This window comes from Suncus etruscus, chromosome 15 (assembly GCF_024139225.1).
Source record: "Suncus etruscus isolate mSunEtr1 chromosome 15, mSunEtr1.pri.cur, whole genome shotgun sequence".
Taxonomy (NCBI): Eukaryota; Metazoa; Chordata; class Mammalia; order Eulipotyphla; family Soricidae; genus Suncus; species Suncus etruscus.
Window position 1 is genome coordinate 38974906 of NC_064862.1, and position 13119 is coordinate 38988024.

General features: G+C 34.5%; 1 non-coding gene across 1 annotated transcript; it reads right to left on the bottom strand.

Moving 5' to 3' along the window:
* Positions 1 to 958: 958 nt before the first annotated feature.
* Positions 959 to 1067, bottom strand: LOC126031856 (U6 spliceosomal RNA). The gene has a single exon (XR_007503669.1). It is a non-coding gene; the product is annotated as a U6 spliceosomal RNA (small nuclear RNA).
* Between the last annotated feature and the right edge of the window lie 12052 nt (positions 1068 to 13119).

Here is a 13119-nt window from a genome sequence, read left to right on the forward strand (position 1 = left end):
ATGATTGGACAAATTATACAATGTAGAAAATATTAACAATTAGTATTTTGGGTATGATTTATCACAAATTTGCATTTATTAAATAAAATTACATGTAAGAGATTCCATTGTATTGCTTTATTGTGTTATGCAATACATATTGGAAATATCTGTGCAAAATTTTCTGTAATATGTAATATATTATAAGTATTAGGTAATAAATATATCCAGGTTATGATTCTTAAAGTTGTTCAGTACATAAATGCAGAAGTTGAAATTACCAGCTTCAAGAAATAAAAATTAATGAAAAATAAATTTACCAATACTGTATTTGCTATCAATTTTTATTGGTTGATATGTAAAACTCTTCTTGAAACATAAAATTATATTTATCTCAACATCATCAGTTTTTAAAACATAAATACTTGCAAATTATTAATGAATGAGAAATTTTAAATGTGTGATTTAAAATTTTTTACTAATATCGAGAACAATCACATTATTATCAAATCCATTTGAGTTACAAATAAAACAAAAAGCTTGCTATCATGTGAAATAGGTTACATTGTATAAGGAATATCAGAGGTAATTTTATGAAAGAATGTCTCTATGATGCAATCATAATATATAATGCTTATTTTAATAATTTGAATCAGCATACAAACAAATTTTAAAATAAACTAACAGTCAAATATTTTACCTATTATAGCCAATTCAGGTTTAATCTTTACACCAGATTTCTCCTCTGAACACTGTTAGGAATTAGACTTGGGGAACAGATATTTATTTCTACCCCACCCCAAATAAAAAAAAATCAAACAACAAGAGATTAATGTAACAACAAGAGCAAAAACAAACAACTCTCATCCTACATCTCCACCAAGTTTGGTCCCCTACACACTGCCAGGAATGAAACTAAAGGAAGAATCCCTGAGCACCACAGAGAGAAGCCCCAAAACACAAATATATATATATATATAAAATTATATTAATAAAACATATATAGTTGCATGTCATCCTGCATAGGGGCCATGCTAGTCTTCTCATAATTATTCCAATTTTAGTATTTGTGTTGCCAAAGTGAACTCACACATAATATATATTTGAAAAAAAATTTCGATGACAACTGAATTTCACTAGAGGAATACTGTCAGCTAGGTGTCATAGAAAAGCAATCATAATTTTTCATTATCAAAATAGAAAGTTAAATGACAATGTACTAAATCATTGACAATGACTGATATAAAAAACAACAAATAAAGAAAAAAACATAAATTTTGCTTGTGGATACACAAAATTATTAATTAAAGGAAACCTCTTACATTATTGGTGATGACTTCCAAAGTAAAAATGTATCATATCCCATATAAATCAGCAACTTCACTTCTAGGTATTGATTTAAAGAGTACAACACAAACTTAAAAATGATGCATGCATATGTATTTACCACTATATGCAATAATCAAAATATGCAATATATACAAACCAAACACCTAATTTCAGATTTCTGGATAAAGAAAATATAGCATATTAAATATCTTTCATCCATAAAAAATAATTTCATTGCCTTTTAAAAAAAAAACAACATGATTGGAACTTGCCAGGTGAATATCTGAGAATTGGGAAGAAAAATATGTTTCTACCACCTATGAGTAGCATAAAAAAGAAATTAAAAGGCTAAATTAAACAAACCAAGCAACTCAAACTGCAGAGTGTCCTTGACTAGAAAGGAAAGAGAAGACTAGAATATTAAATAAGGATTGTGGCAAAGTATTGTTATTACTTTAGTGATACCAATATTTTGAAAAGGCATACAATTGAAATCCTAAAGCATTTATAGTTGTATAAAATTTTTGCATGAACATTTTTAATTAAGACACTTTGATTTTCAATACAGGAATACAATGCTGTTGCCATTAGAAAAATCAGCATCTCTCCAGCTCATGTGTAAAGCACTTCTTTCTTCTCCTAACTAGAAAACTCACTTTTCTGTTGAAACTCTGAGTATTTTATCATTAGTCATTTTTCTCATATATTGATGTCTATGTATGAGTGAGATCATTCAGTATCTGCTGTCTTTCTTTTGCCCAACACAATACCTTCCAGCTATTTACAATAAAGTGCAGATTCCATCTTTCCTGTAGCTGATTCTGCCATGTTTATACACCTCTATTTACCTACTTCAAATTTCTTTATCCGTGTGTGTGTGTGTGTGTGTGTGTGTGTGTGTGTGTATGTGTGAGTGTGTGTGTTGTGACACACCAGGACATCCTAGGGCTTATTACTGTCTCTGTCCTCAGGGGTCATTCCTGGTGGGTTCAGAGACCATATAGGTTCCCAAGGAACCAATATAAGCAAACATTCTTGAAAGGCAAATGCATAATCTACTAAACCATTGCTAAGGCCCTTCTGTTCTTTTGCTACTTATCTGTCACCTTTGTTGTTTCTAGATTTTGGCTATGTTACTAGCAGTGTAGTGAATGAAGGTGTGCAAATATTTTTTTTTATAAATTAATGTTTTTATATCTTCTTCACATGTGTCCCAGCTTCCCATAATATTTCAATTGTATTTCTTTTATGTAAACAAATTAATTTACAAAGTTATTCATAATTTAGTATTAGACATACTATGTTTCAGCACCTCCAGACTATGTGTGATGCCAGAGATTTGAATTGAGGTCACCTACATGCCAGGCTAACACACTGCTTTATGTATCTTCTCTATTCTTTAAAAAAAAGTAGATTTTAGTAGAATATAAATAAAATACAATTTGAAGAGAAATCAGAATAGATTTTAGGACCTAGAGAGACAGTACAGTATGTAGAATGCTACTTTATGTACAGTCAACCCAGATTTAGCCCTTAGAAATCCAACAAGCTCTGTAAGGAGTGATCCCTGAACAAAGATCCATGCTCAGGGATATTGATGGAGTGGTCCAAATAAAAACTAATGTAAATTTTAAAACAATAAGTATTCTAAGAAATAAAAATACAGTAATAAAACAATTTAATCAGAAATATGAAATATTAAAATTTACAATGCACTTAGTAAAGATTTAACAATTAAATAATAATTGCCATTCTAAGAAAAATAACTCAACTTTATTCATAAAATGATATATAAAACAACTAATTAATAAATAAGAAAAATGGTCATGCAAAAATAAAAAGGCAGAAGTTTAAAATGACATGATTAACAAAAAGACTTACTTGAAAAATGTAAGTGAGGCATGTTTCTCTTCTCTTCTGTCTCCTGAAGCACTCCTGAGATGGCCAAAAAGGACCCAGGAAAACATGTCTCCTAGAGGTTCCCAGGCCTAAAGGCCAAGAAAGACTGAGTGAAAACCGGCTACCAGAGGTTCCAGGCAGAGTGGCGACTTCGTTGTCTATGAATGTAAAAGGGGTCTGCCCCTGCAGTGAGATTGGCAACAGGGAGAGAATGAGGGGACCTGTCGCCTTTGAGTGTTTTTCTTCTATTCTCTCTCCTGAAACTCTCCTGAGTGGACCAGGAGGAGCCCAGCAAAAACTGTCTCCTAGAGGCTCCAGAAGAGCACTGCAGCTCCATGTCACTTTGCAGCTATGTGCTCATTCAACTAATGAACCCCACCATAACACACAGAAAAAAAAAATCACACTACAAGTTTGACAATGGAAAAACTTCGCAGCCAAACACCATGCACATAAAATGAAGATGATAGCTTTGATGACACAAAAAAATACCAACCATCTGATTAATCTCTCAGATAAGGAGTTTAGAATAGAAATATGAAGGATTCTCATAGTTCTAGCTGAACAGAACACAAAGATAGAAATCAGAAAACTTGGGACCGGAGAGATAGCATGGAGGTAGGCATTTATTATAATCCCGGCATCCTAGATGGTCCCCGGAGCCTGCCAGGAGCGATTTCTGAGTGTGGAGCCAGGAGTAACTCCTGACAGCTGCTGGTGTGACCTAAAAACAACAACAACAAAAAAAAACCCAAACAAACAAAAATAAAGAAATCAGAAAACTCCAAAAAAAAAAATCCCTCCAAAAATAACAGATCTGAAAAGCATGGTAGCTGAACTGAAAACCTCAATTGAAAGCCTCTCAAACAGGGTAACAGCAGCTGAGGACAGAATCAATGAACTGGAAGATAAACTGCAGAACAACTCCAGACAGCAGAAGTGATTGGAAAAGAACCTTAAGGCAAAGAATCAGACAATGGAAAAAGTATACAAGTAATATAAACAAATGAAAATTGAAATAATTGCTTTTGAAAGCCAGTTATCTTTTTATTTGCCCTATGCTCCAACAGGAATTATATAGGTTAAGCCTTTATCACTTTGGTGAGGGTCTTTGCCTAAATTTTTAGCACAAAGAAGTCTCCCTCATCATATGTATATACAGATGTGCATATACATGCTTATATACATTATATTTGTATGTAGTGTATATACAAAATGCAATGTGTGTTCTTTGTATATACACAATCAAATGCACGTATCCTAACTACTGACCCATTTTATGCTCATTGTAGTTTGGCTCTATTTAGCCTTTCTTTTTTTAGCTGTGGGATCCTAATTTCCCAAGTAAATCTATTTATTTATTTTACATTTTCAAACAGTCTCTTGTCTTTTAAAATAAAGCAAATTTTAAAAAATATTAAAATATAAAATATTACAAATATAATAATATTTTTAAATAATAAAGTAAAGTACTTTTGCAATAAACCTTTCCCCCTGTCTACCCCTGCCTACTTGTGACTGTAGCAACTTCAGAACACCTGGGGAGCTTGCAAAGGATTTTACCTTCTTCAAGTATTCTCAGAGGCTACACTACTTACTCATGGTCCTTTCCTTTGAATGAAGCACATGCCCTACACTCAGCTAATGAGCAAAAAACACAGGAAAAAAAATAGGGCAAATGAGGGTTTTAGTGAAAGCACAGAAAATGGGGTAGGGGCTGGCCTCTGTGCACTGAGCACAAGGCTGGAAATGAGCTCCCACACTAGCAGGGCGTTAGAGCTTTTGTGCTGCCATTTTGTTTTTAAAGGCCTCTGGCCAGCGTCTTCCTATGAAATAAGCTAGCTCCTCCCATAAACAGTTAACTGCATGTCTTAGCAATGCCACATAAATGAATGTGGAAAGCACACACCTTGAATTATAAATGAGTGAGCACCTCTAAATTATGTGTTGGCTAAATCTTTAGAATTGGGTTTCTTGAAACATGCACTACTGATATGTTAAAGAAGAGCATATTGCATAGAAAGGGTAGAAGAAATTTCTAAATTTCTAAATATTTTGTTACATTTACCTTCAAAATGGATAGTATTTATCACATTTAAAGAATTGTACGTATTTTAATGAAAGTTACAAAACAATTTTTTCAAATTCATAACTTTTCTAGGGATCTGGAAAAATAATATAGAAATGAAAGTGTTTATTTTAAATTTTGCCAGCCCCAATTCAATTCTAAACACCACATATTGCCCTCTGAAGTCCATATATGGTGACCTGAACAATGCCAAGAGTGATACCTCCAGCAAAGAACCAAGAGTATGTCCTTAGCATATCTAGACACATCAACCAAAAACAAACAACAAATTATCTACATGAAACCAAAAAAAAATGTACTAAGGTATATCCATACAATCATGGAATTATATACTGTAGAGTGTATACTATAAGCAAGTTCAATAATTATATATTATTTTATATATATTGTAAAGAAATAATAAATAAATAAAATGCTAATTTCTTTCTTGAATCATCATTTCAGTCATTACAATGTTGTGAACATTAAATAACTTTACTTTCTTGTTTGCATTACTCAAAGTTTGTTTTTTTCTTTTTTTTGGTTTTTGGGCCACACCCGGCAGTGCTAAGGGGTTACTCCTGGCTGTCTGCTCAGAAATAGCTCCTGGCAGGCACGGGGGACCATATGGGAAACCGGGATTCAAACCAACCACCTTTGGTCCTGGATTGGCTGCTTGCAAGGCAAACACCACTGTGCTATCTCTCCGGGCCCGCATTACTCATATTTTCTAAATGACTATATATAGTACTTATTAAAAAAGAATTGAGATGGGGCTGGAGGACTTTGCCTTTCATGCAGCTGATCAGGACGGACAGTGGTTTGAATCCAGGCGTCACTTATGCTGCCCCAAGCCTGCCAGGAGCAATTTTTGAGTACAGAGCCAGGAGTGCTGCCGGGTGTGATCCCAAAACTAAAAAAAAAAAAAAAAAGAATAGATTGAGGGTTGAGGGTTGGGAGTGAAAAGATGCAGACTTTAATGGTGGGAATACAATTGGTACATTTTATGCCTTAAATGTATTGTAAAAAACTTTGTAAATGATTACACTTACACTTAAATAAAATAAAATAAAATAAAAAGAGTATAATTTTATTCTGAAGACAAGTTATCTGCAACAATAACATATATTACTGAAAGAGCCTCACCTTGCATGTATGAGGCCCTCAGTTTAATGCCCAACAACAAGAACAAGAACAATAACACACACACACACATACACACACACACACACACACACACTGAAATTACCTAACAGTAACTTATACAATTGATTTTCAGTTAATGACTTGATCCCTGCTCTATATCAAAAATAGGAAATTCATTATTTAATCTAGAGAAGTCTCTTACCCCCAGCATTGTCCAGATGCTTCCACAAAGAAAGGAGATTGGGGCAGATAGTTTATCAGTAAACAAGATAAGCTCAGATCATCTTATAATCTTATGAAGTAGTCATCCCTGTGGAAGAAGCCTTCTGTGCTCATGACTATAGTAGGATCTAGCTTCTAGTGAATGATTCAATGCCCAGTCCTAAGTAATCTTTACAATATGGACTATTAATCTTTTAATGTTTAAAGAATCAACTGTAATGCAAATTTTAGGCTTTGGAACTTTTCACTGACATGCCTGCACCTTTCAATGGCCAGGCTGGTTTTTCCATGAGCATTTCAGGTCAGTTCCAGCATGTCTTAAATTCCTACCACTGTTCTAGAACCATCATGGGTTTCCTCTAACAATCTTCTCTCACTTTGTCCCCAGTCCATACTTTATGGAAAACAATATAGAGATTCCTTCAAAAAACAGAAGGACTGGCTCACAATTTGAAGCTCACCACAAAGAGTGGTGAATGCTGTTTAGGAAATATCTACACCAACAACTAGCATGACAATGTTAAAGACTGAGAGAAGTAGAATGCCCCTGTCACGAATGGCAGGCAGGGGTGGAATGTTGCACTGGTGAAGGAGGGTATTCTGTTTATGACTGAAACCCAACTACAAATATGCTTGTAATCTTCCTTCCCTTTCTTTCCCTCCTTTCCCATCTCCTTCCTTTTCCTTTCCCTTCCTTCTTTCTTCTTCCCTTCCCTCCCCTTCCCTTCCCTTTCCTCCCCTGCCCTTTTCTCCTCTTCTCTTCTCTTTCCTTTCCTCCCCTACCCTTGCCTCCCCTCCCCTCCCTTCACCTCACTTTACCTCCCCTTTCCATTCCCACTTACATCTACTTCCCTTCTCATTAAAGCAATAGTATAGAGTAGGGCAATTGCGTTGTATGCAGGGGACACAGGTTTTATCCTCAGTATACTATATTCTCCCCAGAGCCCACCAGGAGTGATCTTTATCTCAGAGTCAGAAATATACCCAAGCACCACTCAGTGTACTCATTATTTTTAAACCAAAAGAACAAAAACAAACATTAATATTTGATGTCTTGCTATGCTGAGACAAACAAACAGTATTTATATATTATGTCAAATTTAAATCTAAGTATTTTTCAACTGAACAAAGGAAAATCCAGCAAAGAAAAAAAGCTGTAAGAAGGTATTAGCTTCTGTGGAATTGCTTTTCACATATTTTATGTAAAGACACCTGTATTCTGGCTCCAGGTCTGCCTGGAACATAAGAAGAACTAAACTTCACTTATGAAATACAAATTTCCTTCTCCCAAGAATACTCTGCCGCTTCATAACACTTAGGTCCTGTGTATTCTTATTCTAAGAATTTGGGCAGGAAGATACACCCAGTGTTACTCAAGGTTTACTTCTGGCTTTGTACTCAGAACTTACTCCTAATAGTTTCAGGTGAGCATATGTAGTGCCAGGGATAGAAAATAGGTCTGCCCCAAGCAAGGCAAGCACCCTGTCTGCTGTACTATCTCTATGGCCCTTATTCTAAATGTTTACCTCTTCAACTTATTAAATATTCATGAGTCTTTCATTCATCAAGTCTAGATAGCCTTCTTCTTTACCACTTTTATCTACCCAATTATAATACGTTAAAACTCAAATTTCCCCCTCTGAATAACTTCAACTTCAATGGTGTTAACACTATCATGTCTGAAGTTCCAGCCCTTTCTCCTGACCACTTCTTTTCACCTGATTACATAATATGACTTATTAGCATTTGAGATGTTTTTGTATTTTTTATTAATTGTCTTTGTCCTGCCATGCACCTAAATCTTGCATCCTTTTCTAAATAGATAATACTTGTAATTTATTGTTCCAATTCTCAACTGTTTAGACTACTCCATTAAAAATTAGTGACTTAACAGTTTCTTCTGGGTTTGCTTGGTTGTCTTGTTGGTTTTTCTTTTTTGTTGTTGTTGTTTGTTTGTTTGTTTGTTTGTTTTGAGTAAGTTAAGAATACTCCCCAGTAGTTCTAAAGACCATCATGGCAACACCCAGTGAGGTATGGATATGCCATGAATCAAATTCTGGACCATACTTAATTCAGCCATGTACTCTAATCTTTTGAGTAACTCCAGACACTAATTTTTCATTTTTAGATAAAAAATCAGATGCCTTAGCATTACTTCCATTCCATAGCAAAGAAAGGATTAATATTGCTTACTATTGCTTCCTAATCTATAGGTTTGAGGATTTTATTTACTGTTTAAAAAATTCAAACACTCATTTTGGGTATATTACTAATACTACTCCTTTTAGTTCTCAATACTAGTATATTACTAGTCAAGGAAGAGTTTCCAAATGAATCAGTAAGATAATTTCTGTGACTTTTTTTCTAGAAAGGTCAGAATTCAAAGGATTCAAAGAATCCCACTTTAAATTTGTGCAATATTTTAATTTTCACAATAATTCAGATGACCATCAAATGTATAACTTTGACATGTGAAGTTTGGGGGGAAACATGAATCTATAATTCATATACCTGTAAAATCACTTTACAGGCATTTCACTGTAATCACTTGCTTAACCACCAAATGTCTTTGACTTTGGATGCTCATAACAATAAAGTATATATTTCGTGATACTGAAATATGACAAATGTTTAAAAGTTACTTAATGCTACAAATAAATGATATTTTAACAAAATAAATTTTACATAATAAATAAATTAAATCATCTTTAAAGAACTCCCTCAGTTCCAAAGGCCTTATCATTAAGCTATATTAGTTTGAAATTTTTTACTCTTTTTTGCTGGCAATAGGACTATAAATGCAGGTGAAATCTTTAATAAAAGTATGCTACTCCTTTAAAAATGTAAAAAAGCATATATTTTGTAATCAATAGGAAACAATTTCTAATTTTTTGAAATATTTTTAATAAGCTACCACAGGAAAGGGCAAAGAAAGTGCCCCAATTTAAGAAGAAATTAAATCAAGTTTCAGCATTCAGTTTGTAAAAGGAAGGTGATATCTGATCAAGCCAGCATGCTCCTCATTTTCTGCTTGAATAAAAAGTGAAAGGCATTTATGAGAAGTATTTTCTGTTATTAAAGTGAATTGGTTACATCAGCTCTTTTAAACTGCTTTGTGATATTAATTTTTCACTAATGACATTTTTAATATATTCCGTGATAAATTCCTGCCAAAGTCTCACTCAAAGACTGTTGTATGTTTCTCTATCATATCCATGACCCAAATTTCTTATCTGTGTTAAAGTCATTCATTACCCAATACAGTGGACAATTTTCATTGCTGATCTATATGCAATCTCTCTGCCTGTTATGCATATTATCTCTTTGCAACTATTTCCATTTATTCTGGAGAATTGTAAGTAGTAATCTAGCTTTTCAGGTCAGACTGTGTGTAGAGGTGAAGAAATGAAAAGGGAGTTGCATTATCCATTAGAATATACTGGATATGACCACTGTTTGCTTCAAGAAGGACTCACCAGAGCAGTCCTATGTGAATTTTTGAAACTGTGAATATCCCAATCAAAGATATCAGCCTGTTCAAGGAAGATAAATAAAAGAGTGAGAGTGCATGTATGCTGGAGCCCAGAATTCAATCCCTAGTACTACAAATAGTACTCAGGAACAATCTCTGGGCAAAGTTTCAGGACTAGCCACTGACTTAAATTGTGTATGGTTAAAACAAAGCAAGCAGTGGAGAGAAAGAGAAAGAGAGAGAGAGAGAGAGAGAGAGAGAGAGAGAAGGCAAAAGCCTAAAATCTAGTTATTGCAGGATTCCACTGAATTTTAAAGAATCCCACTTTAAATTTGTGCAATATTTTAATTTTCACAATAATTCAAATGACCATTAAATGTATAACTTTGACATGTGAGGTTTGGAGGGGAAACATGAATCTATGATTATGTTCATAAATCTGAGTATGATTATATTGGGGAAGAAGAACAAAATAATGAATAAATCAAGAGGAACTGAGACTTGTGAGAGCCCTGGGTTCAACTGTCTAGTTTCCAGAATCTGTCTGGAAATATTCCTGAGTATTTGCAAATATATGGTCTCCACTTTGGGAAAATTATGAAGAGAGAAGAGAATTTTAAAAGTCACTGTAATTAATAATACTCTAAATGATAGGGCTCAATGCATACAAAATTATAAAATCACAACCTGCACCAGTGTCTCCATCCCTTGACCATTGTTTCATTGTCCCTTCCATAACCTACAAAATCCCTCCCTTTGCTTTGGTAAACTATTCTGTAGACTGTTTCTTGGGTTTTGTTTCCCTGACCATTATTAATCCCTTACTAGATGTTTTATATCCCATATATAGAAGAGATCATTCTTCATCTGATCCTCTTTTTCTGAGTAAGAGAGTGATTCTCTGGAAATATTTGGCAGCTCATTAAGAAATAGCAATCTGGGGCCAGAGTGACAGTATAGCGGTAGGACATTTGCCTTGCATGTGGCCAATCCAGGATAGACAGATAGTGGTTCGATTTCCAGTATCCCATATAATCCCTGGTGCCCGCCAGTTCAATTTCTGATCTCAGAGCCAGGAGTAACCCCTGAGAGCTGCTGGGTGTGACCCAAAAACAAAACAAAATAAACAAACAAACCAACAAACAAAAATACTAGATGCATCCCATAAAGAGGAAATTTGGTACTTGTTAGAAAAGTCAAATGATAACATGGTTATATTGAAATTGTTTAGAATAAATGTAAGATAGCATCAGACTTAGTAAGTCATTATGCAATGGATTCTCGTTAGTGGAGATCATTGTGCCAGAATAACTACAAAGAATAAAGAAACAGCCAAAAGGATCTTGGCTTCTGTGAGAACTGCTCTTTCACTTCTAAATTTTCTTTCTCAACTATCTTAGCTCACCAGATTTTCCTTCTGCTCTAAAATATGACAGTTTTTGATCCAGTCAATAAACAATATAAGCAGGTGGGGAAGAGCACAGAGACAAGGGGGAAAAATAAGTTAGCCTTAAGGAAAACAAGACCAGTTTAATCATACACGTAAAACTTAGTAAGATTTCAAGACTAACTAGACTGGTTTCTTTTTGGTTTATGACTCTGAAAGACAAAATCAAAGTTTAGATTGTTTCCAAAGGTAGGTAGGAAAGTAACCACTAATCAACCCTCTATAGTTTAAGAAAATTCCTATAGCGAATCGCATAAAAAATGCAATGATCAGCTACTCCCCATCCAGACTACTTTTGTAACAAAATGCCCTGAGATTAATTCCATATTTCAGTTTGAAATATTCCCAGCTATCAAACATTTGCTGTTTGCACAGAATGCATTAGCTAATTATTCCTTTACTGGTTTATTGGTTTTTCTTTTGAACTCCGGACAATACCAACCTGTGCAAATACTAGGTATCCTCAAAACAAAAAAGAATTTTAAAAAATCCTTCTAGGGGCTGGAGCCATAAAACAGAGGTTGGGATTTTGCCTTGTTCATATGGCCAAGCCAAGAATGACCCAGGTTTGATCCCCCATACCCCAAATGGTCCCCCAAGCCTGCCAGGAGTGATTTCTGAGTGCAGAGCCATGAGTTATGCTGAGTGCCATCAGGTATAGGTCCAAGACCCCCAAATAATCTGTCCTAGTTGGGGCAAAGAAGGTTTGGAAAATTAAAAAAATTGAGAAGAAAATTGCATTCAGAAAAATGAGACTCAGGTATCCAGAAATGGCTTAAAAGTAATGCTTAGATTTTTATTTCATGAACTACTTATGTTGATTATGATCCTGGCAACTTTGCTATCTACGAGCACAGTAATTTGATGTGTAAGCCCTGGCAAACATTGAAAATAAAAAAATATGCCAGCAGTATAAAATATGTGGAGCCACCAATCATCACAACAGCAGCATAAAAGGGTGAAAAGAATATAAAAGTATAGTTTAATAAGCATCCTCATGCACACAGCTTTATCTTTAAAATAATAAGGGTCAAAGATGAACTTGGCTTATGAAATCTTCCAGTGGTTTGTAAGGTGTCTAGTGTTAGTGTCTAACAAAAATATGCTGTATGTCCTGTTCTCACTCTCTTATAATAGGACATTATTCAAAATTAGATTCTTTAATTTGTCTGTCCTTTCCTTTCTGATGACTGGGGCTCACACATTGGTTTGGTTTGGTTTGTGTAACTCCTTGCTAGAGTTACACATATGGTTGTGTTGCTTTACTTCTCTCCCTAGAATCTCACCAGGTGCCATACACTTTAGTTGTGGTGCATGCACAGGAGATCATTAGATTAATACGCTTAGTAGCAGCAATCATGAACATTCTTTCTGTAAATTTTGCAGGGGTTTATTGCATTGCTCACACACAAACACACACACACTTTCTGGAGATCAAACTTTTGGAGAGGTATTCTCACATCTTTTATTCTTCATTATTTAAACACCAGGGTTACAAAACTATTCATGATTGAGTTTCAGTCTTAAGCTATACACCACTCTTCACCAGTGCACAAT